Source organism: Oncorhynchus gorbuscha, unplaced genomic scaffold, assembly GCF_021184085.1.
Source record: "Oncorhynchus gorbuscha isolate QuinsamMale2020 ecotype Even-year unplaced genomic scaffold, OgorEven_v1.0 Un_scaffold_4509, whole genome shotgun sequence".
Classification (NCBI taxonomy): Eukaryota; Metazoa; Chordata; class Actinopteri; order Salmoniformes; family Salmonidae; genus Oncorhynchus; species Oncorhynchus gorbuscha.
The window spans coordinates 23,603-32,770 of record NW_025748511.1 but is presented as its reverse complement, the minus strand read 5'-3'; the positions used below and the strand labels follow the sequence as shown (position 1 = coordinate 32,770).

Here is a 9,168-nt window from a genome sequence, read left to right as displayed (position 1 = left end):
TAAACAGACGGGATAAGGCATCAGGCTTGGTGTTCTTGCTACCCGGACGGTAAGAAATCACAAACTAAACGAGCGAAAAACAACGCCCAACGAGCTTGACGGGCATTAAGTCGTTTGGCAGAACGGATGTACTCAAGGTTCTTATGGTCTGTCCAAACGACAAAAGGAACGGTCGCCCCTCCAACCACTGTCGCCATTCGCCTAGGGCTCAGGAAGCGGATGGCGAGCAGTTCACGGTTACCCACATCATAGTTGCGCTCAGATGGCGACAGGCGATGAGAAAAATAAGCGCAAATGAACCTTATCGTCAGACTGGAAGCGCTGGGATAGAATGGCTCCCACGCCTACCTCTGAAGCGTCAACCTCGACAATAAATTGTCTAGTGACGTCAGGAGTAACGAGGATAGGAGCGGACGTAAAACGTTCTTTTTCAGAAGATCAAAACTCCCTGGGCGGAACCGACCACTTAAAACACGTCTTGACAGAAGTAAGAGCTGTGAGAGGGCAGCAACTTGACCGAAATTACGAATGAAACGCCGATAGAAATTAGCGAAACCTAAAAAGCGCTGCAACTCGACACGTGACCTTGGAACGGGCCAATCACTGACAGCTTGGACCTTAGCGGAATCCATCTGAATGCCTTCAGCGGAAATAACGGAACCGAGAAAAGTAACGGAGGAGACATGAAAAGAGCACTTCTCAGCCTTTACGTAGAGACAATTCTCTAAAAGGCGCTGTAGAACACGTCGAACGTGCTGAACATGAATCTCGAGTGACGGAGAAAAATCAGGATATCGTCAAGATAGACAAAACAAAAATGTTCAGCATGTCTCTCAGAACATCATTAACTAATGCCTGAAAAACAGCTGGCGCATTGGCGAGACCGAACGGCAGAACCCGGTACTCAAAATGCCCTAACGGAGTGTTAAACGCCGCTTTCCACTGAAATCCCCCTCTCTGATGCGCACGAGATGGTAAGCGTTAAAGTAAGGTCCAACTTAGTAAAGCACCTGGCTCCCTGCAGAATCTCGAAGGCTGATGACATAAAAGCGGATAACGATTCTTAACCGTTATGTCATTCAGCCCTCGATGATGCATCCACGCAGGGGCGCAGAGTACCGTCCTTCTTCTTAACAAAAAGAACCCCGCCCCGGCCGGAGAAGAAGAAGGCACTATGGTACCGCGTCAAGAGACACAGACAAATAATCCTCGAGAGCCTTACGTTCGGGAGCCGACAGAGAGTATAGTCTACCTCGAGGAGGCGTGGTCCCTGGAAGGAGATCAATACTACAATCATACGACCGGTGAGGAGGAAGGGAGTTGGCTCGGGACCGACTGAAGACCGTGCGCAGATCATGATATTCCTCCGGCACTCCTGTCAAATCGCCAGGTTCCTCCTGAGAAGTAGGGAGAGAAGAAACGGGAGGGATGGCAGACATTAAACACTTCACATGACAAGAAACGTTCCAGGATAGGATAGAATTACTAGACCAATTAATAGAAGGATTATGACATACTAGCCAGGGATGACCCAAAACAACAGGTGTAAACGGTGAACGGAAAATCAAAAAAGAAATAGTCTCACTGTGGTTACCAGATACTGTGAGAGTTAAAGGTAGTGTCTCAAATTTGATACTGGGAAGATGACTACCATCTAAGGCAAACATGGGCGTAGGCTTGTCTAACGGTCTGAAAGGAATGTTATGTTTCCGAGAGCAATGCTACCCATGCTTCGTCCATGAAACAACCCTCAGCCCCAGAGTCAATCAAGGCACTGCATGTAGCACCCGAACCGGTCCAGCGAGATGGACCGACATAGTAGTACAAGATCTAGATGAAGAGGACTGAGTAGTAGCGCTCACCAGTAGCCCTCCGCTTACTGATGGACTCTGGCCTCTTACTGGACATGAATTAACAAAATGTCCAGCAACTCCGCAATAGAGGCACAGGCGGTTGGTGATCCTCCGTTCCCTCTCCTTATTCGAGATGCGAATCCCTCCCAGCTGCATGGGCTCAGTCTCAAAGCCAGAGGAGGGAGATGGTTGCGATGTCGGAGCAGGGAAACACCGTTGATGCGAGCTCTCTTCCACGAGCCCGGTGACGAAGATCTACCCGTCGTTCTATGCGGATGGCGAGAGCAATCAAAGAGTCCACATCTGAAGGAACCTCCCGGGAGAGAATCTCATCCTTAACCACTGCGTGGAGTCCCTCCAGAAAACGAGCGCAGTCTATGTGAACCCTATTTGACATCATAGAGACTTTGAAGCGCCGGCTCGTTCCACTCACTAGAGGCAGCAAGAGTGCGAAACTCAATGGAATAATCCGTTATGGACCGTTCACCTTGGCATAAGGAAGCCAGGGCCCTAGAAGCCTCCCCACCAAAAACTGAACGGTCAAAAACCCAATCATCTCCTCTTTAAAGTTCTGGAATTTGTTAGAGCAATCAGCCCTTGCCTCCCAGATAGCTGTGCCCCATTCTCGATTTGACCAGTAAGGAGAAATGACGTAAGCAACCCGAGACATCTCTAGAGTATGTGTTGGGTTGAGAGAAAACATAATTTCACACTGCGTGAGAAAGGAGCGGCACTCAGTGGGCTGCCCGGAGTAGCAAGGTGGGTTATTAACCCTAGGTTCTGGAGGCTCGGCAGGCCAGGAAGTAACAGGTGGCACGAGACGTCTCTGGAACTGTCCAGAGAGGTCGGAAACCTGAGCGGCCAGGTTCTCCACGGCATGGCGAGCAGCGGACAATTCCTGCTCGTGTCTGCCGAGCATGGCTCCTTGGATCTCGACGGCAGTGTAACGAGCGTCTGAAGTCCCTCGCTGGGTCCATTCCTTGGTCGGTTCCTTCTGTCATGCAAAAATGTGAAAGAGGACCTTATTTCAAACGCGACTTAACAGAAACAGAAATTTATTAAAGTCCAAAACGGAATAACAGAAATCCTCTAGACTTGTAGAGGGAAACAACTGGACAAGCATACAGACTGCAGGCAACAATAGACAGGCAAATTGTGAGACACCTGCTCAACGAGCATCTGATGAAGGCACAAAACACGAAAGGACAGGGTGATACTTCAATCACGGCAAAAACACGACAGGACAGGGCAAACGCAATCACAGCATGGTGAATACAATACAAGGAACCGATTAACAGGAACGGATCACAAAGGAATAAATAGGGACTCTAATCAGGGGAAAGGATCAAACAGGTGTGGGAAGACTAAATGATGATTAGGGGAATAGGAACAGCCGAATGAGGAAAGCGAGTGATTTTTAACAAGTAGAAAGATACTCTTTCCTTCAATCTTGCGATGCAGATTCAGACACAATATTTCTCAGGCCTTTCAGTCTTAGATTATTAAAGTTGAACAAAAATGTCCAAGCTTTTCAAAGCAACAAGACCAATGCCTTATTTAGGGAAATTGCTAACATGTCCATATTAGCTGATTTAATGACATTAAACGACCACGAAAATGCTTCAAAACATAAATTTTCTGCTTCAAAGTAAGACGCCTTATCCACGAGGCAACACCTTCTACTCCATATTCTCCGATATGACATCAAACAGACGTTGCTTAGCAACAAAAGACATCAATATTGTGAACCTATCCGAATGAGGAAAGCTAGTGATATTTTACAAGTACGAAAAGACTATGTCCCTCAATCTTGCGATGCTGAATCAGACACAATATTTCTCAGGCCTTTCAGTATTAGATTATTAAAGTTGAACAAAAATGTCCAAGCAACAAGAGCAATGCCTTATTTCAGGAATTGCAGACATGTTCAAATTAGCTGAGCTTATGAAATTAAATGACCACGAAGGGACTCGAACCCTCAATCTTCTGATTTGAAGTCAGACGCCTTATCCATTAGGCCACGCAGTCTATGTGATACATCCCTATTTGACATCATAGAGACTTTGCTATGCAACAATAGACATCAAATTGTGGACCTGTCCGAATGAGGAAAGCGAGTGATTTTTAACAAGTAGAAAGATACTCTTTCCTTCAATCTTGCGATGCAGATTCAGACACAATATTTCTCAGGCCTTTCAGTCTTAGATTATTAAAGTTGAACAAAAATGTCCAAGCTTTTCAAAGCAACAAAACCAATGCCTTATTTCAGGAAATTGCAAACATGTTCAAATTTGCTGAGCTAATGAAATTAAACAACCACGAAGGAACTCAAATCCTCAATCTTCTGATTTGAAGTCAGACGCCTTATCCATTAGGCCACGCAGTCTATGTGATACATCCCTATTTGACATCATAGAGACTTTGCTATGCAACAATAGACATCAAATTGTGAACCTGTCCGAATGAGGAAAGCGAGTGATTTTTAACAAGTACAAAGATACTCTTTCCTTCAATCTTGCGATGCAGATTCAGACACAATAATTCTCAGGCCTTTCAGTCTTAGATTATTAAAGTTGAACAAAAATGTCCAAGCTTTTCAAAGCAACAAAACCAATGCCTTATTTCAGGAAATTGCTAACATGTCCATATTAGCTGATTTAATGACATTAAACGACCACGAAAATGCTTCAAAACATAAATTTTCTGCTTCAAAGTAAGACGCCTTATCCACGAGGCAACACCTTCTACTCCATATTCTCCGATATGACATCAAACAGACGTTGCTTAGCAACAAAAGACATCAATATTGTGAACCTATCCGAATGAGGAAAGCTAGTGATATTTTACAAGTACGAAAAGACTATGTCCCTCAATCTTGCGATGCTGAATCAGACACAATATTTCTCAGGCCTTTCAGTATTAGATTATTAAAGTTGAACAAAAATGTCCAAGCAACAAGAGCAATGCCTTATTTCAGGAATTGCAGACATGTTCAAATTAGCTGAGCTTATGAAATTAAACGACCACGAAGGGACTCAAACCCTCGATCTTCTGATTCGAAGTCGAACGCCTTATCCATTAGGCCACGCAATCTATGTGATACATCCCTATTTGACATCATAGAGACTTTGCTATGCAACAATAGACATCAAATTGTGGACCTGTCCGAATGAGGAAAGCGAGTGATTTTTAACAAGTAGAAAGATACTCTTTCCTTCAATCTTGCGATGCAGATTCAGACACAATATTTCTCAGGCCTTTCAGTCTTAGATTATTAAAGTTGAACAAAAATGTCCAAGCTTTTCAAAGCAACAAAACCAATGCCTTATTTCAGGAAATTGCAAACATGTTCAAATTTGCTGAGCTAATGAAATTAAACAACCACGAAGGAACTCAAATCCTCAATCTTCTGATTTGAAGTCAGACGCCTTATCCATTAGGCCACGCAGTCTATGTGATACATCCCTATTTGACATCATAGAGACTTTGCTATGCAACAATAGACATCAAATTGTGAACCTGTCCGAATGAGGAAAGCGAGTGATTTTTAACAAGTACAAAGATACTCTTTCCTTCAATCTTGCGATGCAGATTCAGACACAATATTTCTCAGGCCTTTCAGTCTTAGATTATTAAAGTTGAACAAAATGTCCAAGCTTTTCAAAGCAACAAAACCAATGCCTTATTTCAGGAAATTGCTAACATGTCCATATTAGCTGATTTAATGACATTAAACGACCACGAAAATGCTTCAAAACATAAATTTTCTGCTTCAAAGTAAGACGCCTTATCCACGAGGCAACACCTTCTACTCCATATTCTCCGATATGACATCAAACAGACGTTGCTTAGCAACAAAAGACATCAATATTGTGAACCTATCCGAATGAGGAAAGCTAGTGATATTTTACAAGTACGAAAAGACTATGTCCCTCAATCTTGCGATGCTGAATCAGACACAATATTTCTCAGGCCTTTCAGTATTAGATTATTAAAGTTGAACAAAAATGTCCAAGCAACAAGAGCAATGCCTTATTTCAGGAATTGCAGACATGTTCAAATTAGCTGAGCTAATGAAATTAAACAACCACGAAGGAACTCAAATCCTCAATCTTCTGATTTGAAGTCAGACGCCTTATCCATTAGGCCACGCAGTCTATGTGATACATCCCTATTTGACATCATAGAGACTTTGCTATGCAACAATAGACATCAAATTGTGGACCTGTCCGAATGAGGAAAGCGAGTGATTTTTAACAAGTACAAAGATACTCTTTCCTTCAATCTTGCGATGCAGATTCAGACACAATATTTCTCAGGCCTTTCAGTCTTAGATTATTAAAGTTGAACAAAAATGTCCAAGCTTTTCAAAGCAACAAAACCAATGCCTTATTTCAGGAAATTGCTAACATGTCCATATTAGCTGATTTAATGACATTAAACGACCACGAAAATGCTTCAAAACATAAATTTTCTGCTTCAAAGTAAGACGCCTTATCCACGAGGCAACACCTTCTACTCCATATTCTCCGATATGACATCAAACAGACGTTGCTTAGCAACAAAAGACATCAATATTGTGAACCTATCCGAATGAGGAAAGCTAGTGATATTTTACAAGTACGAAAAGACTATGTCCCTCAATCTTGCGATGCTGAATCAGACACAATATTTCTCAGGCCTTTCAGTATTAGATTATTAAAGTTGAACAAAAATGTCCAAGCAACAAGAGCAATGCCTTATTTCAGGAATTGCAGACATGTTCAAATTAGCTGAGCTAATGAAATTAAGCGACCACGAAGGGACTCCAACCCTCAATCTTCTGATTCAAAGTCAGACGCCTTATCCATTAGGCCACGCAGTCTATGTGATACATCCCTATTTGACATCATAGAGACTTTGCTATGCAACAATAGACATCAAATTGTGGACCTGTCCGAATGAGGAAAGCGAGTGATTTTTAACAAGTAGAAAGATACTCTTTCCTTCAATCTTGCGATGCAGATTCAGACACAATATTTCTCAGGCCTTTCAGTCTTAGATTATTAAAGTTGAACAAAAATGTCCAAGCTTTTCAAAGCAACAAAACCAATGCCTTATTTCAGGAAATTGCAAACATGTTCAAATTTGCTGAGCTAATGAAATTAAACAACCACGAAGGAACTCAAATCCTCAATCTTCTGATTTGAAGTCAGACGCCTTATCCATTAGGCCACGCAGTCTATGTGATACATCCCTATTTGACATCATAGAGACTTTGCTATGCAACAATAGACATCAAATTGTGAACCTGTCCGAATGAGGAAAGCGAGTGATTTTTAACAAGTACAAAGATACTCTTTCCTTCAATCTTGCGATGCAGATTCAGACACAATAATTCTCAGGCCTTGCAGTCTTAGATTATTAAAGTTGAACAACAATGTCCAAGCTTTTCAAAGCAACAAGACCAATGCCTTATTTAGGAAATTGCTAACATGTCCATATTAGCTGATTTAATGACATTAAACGACCACGAAAATGCTTCAAAACATAAATTTTCTGCTTCAAAGTAAGACGCCTTATCCACGAGGCAACACCTTCTACTCCATATTCTCCGATATGACATCAAACAGACGTTGCTTAGCAACAAAAGACATCAATATTGTGAACCTATCCGAATGAGGAAAGCTAGTGATATTTTACAAGTACGAAAAGACTATGTCCCTCAATCTTTGCGATGCTGAATCAGACACAATATTTCTCAGGCCTTTCAGTATTAGATTATTAAAGTTGAACAAAAATGTCCAAGCAACAAGAGCAATGCCTTATTTCAGGAATTGCAGACATGTTCAAATTAGCTGAGCTAATGAAATTAAGCGACCACGAAGGGACTCGAACCCTCAATCTTCTGATTCAAAGTCAGACGCCTTATCCATTAGGCCACGCAGTCTATGTGATACATCCCTATTTGACATCATAGAGACTTTGCTATGCAACAATAGACATCAAATTGTGGACCTGTCCGAATGAGGAAAGCGAGTGATTTTTAACAAGTAGAAAGATACTCTTTCCTTCAATCTTGCGATGCAGATTCAGACACAATATTTCTCAGGCCTTTCAGTCTTAGATTATTAAAGTTGAACAAAAATGTCCAAGCTTTTCAAAGCAACAAAACCAATGCCTTATTTCAGGAAATTGCAAACATGTTCAAATTTGCTGAGCTAATGAAATTAAACAACCACGAAGGAACTCAAATCCTCAATCTTCTGATTTGAAGTCAGACGCCTTATCCATTAGGCCACGCAGTCTATGTGATACATCCCTATTTGACATCATAGAGACTTTGCTATGCAACAATAGACATCAAATTGTGGACCTGTCCGAATGAGGAAAGCTAGTGATTTTTAACAAGTAGAAAGATACTCTTTCCTTCAATCTTGCGATGCAGATTCAGACACAATAATTCTCAGGCCTTTCAGTCTTAGATTATTAAAGTTGAACAAAATGTCCAAGCTTTTCAAAGCAACAAGACCAATGCCTTATTTCAGGAAATTGCAAACATGTTCAAATTTGCTGAGCTAATGAAATTAAACAACCACGAAGGAACTGAAGTCAAATCCATTAACGCAGTCTAATACATCCCTATTTGACATCATAGAGACTTTGCTATGCAACAATAGACATCAAATTGTGAACCTGTCCGAATGAGGAAAGCTAGTGATTTTTAACAAGTACAAAGATACTATTCCTTCAATCTTGCGATGCAGAATCAGACACAATATTTCTCAGGCCTTGCAGTCTTAGATTATTAAAGATGAACAACAATGTCCAAGCTTTTCAAAGCAACAAGACCAATGCCTTATTTCGGGAAATTGCAAACATGTCCATATTAGCTGATTTAATGACATTAAACGACCACGAAAATGCTTCAAAACCTCAATTTTCTGTTTCAAGTAAGACGCCTTATCCACGAGGCAACACCTTCTACTCCATATTCTCCGATATGACATCAAACAGACGTTGCTTAGCAACAAAAGACATCAAAATTGTGAACCTATCCGAATGAGGAAAGCTAGTGATATTTTACAAGTACGAAAAGACTATGTCCCTCAATCTTGCGATGCTGAATCAGACACAATATTTCTCAGGCCTTTCAGTCTTAGATTATTAAAGTTGAACAAAAATGTCCAAGCTTTTCAAGAGCAACAAGACCAATGCCTTATTTCAGGAAATTGCAAACATGTTCAAATTAGCTGAGCTAATGAAATTAAACGACACGAAGGGACTCAAACCTCAATCTTCTGATTCAAGTCAGACGCCTTATCCATTAGGCCAC

The 9,168-nt window shown here is 41.4% G+C and overlaps 2 non-coding genes across 2 annotated transcripts; both read right to left on the bottom strand.

Moving 5' to 3' along the window:
* Positions 1–6,644: 6,644 nt before the first annotated feature.
* trnaq-uug lies at positions 6,645–6,717 on the bottom strand. Its single transcript has one exon. It is a non-coding gene; the product is annotated as a tRNA-Gln (tRNA).
* Positions 6,718–7,709: 992 nt separating this feature from the next.
* trnaq-uug lies at positions 7,710–7,782 on the bottom strand. The gene has a single exon. It is a non-coding gene; the product is annotated as a tRNA-Gln (tRNA).
* Positions 7,783–9,168: the final 1,386 nt, after the last annotated feature.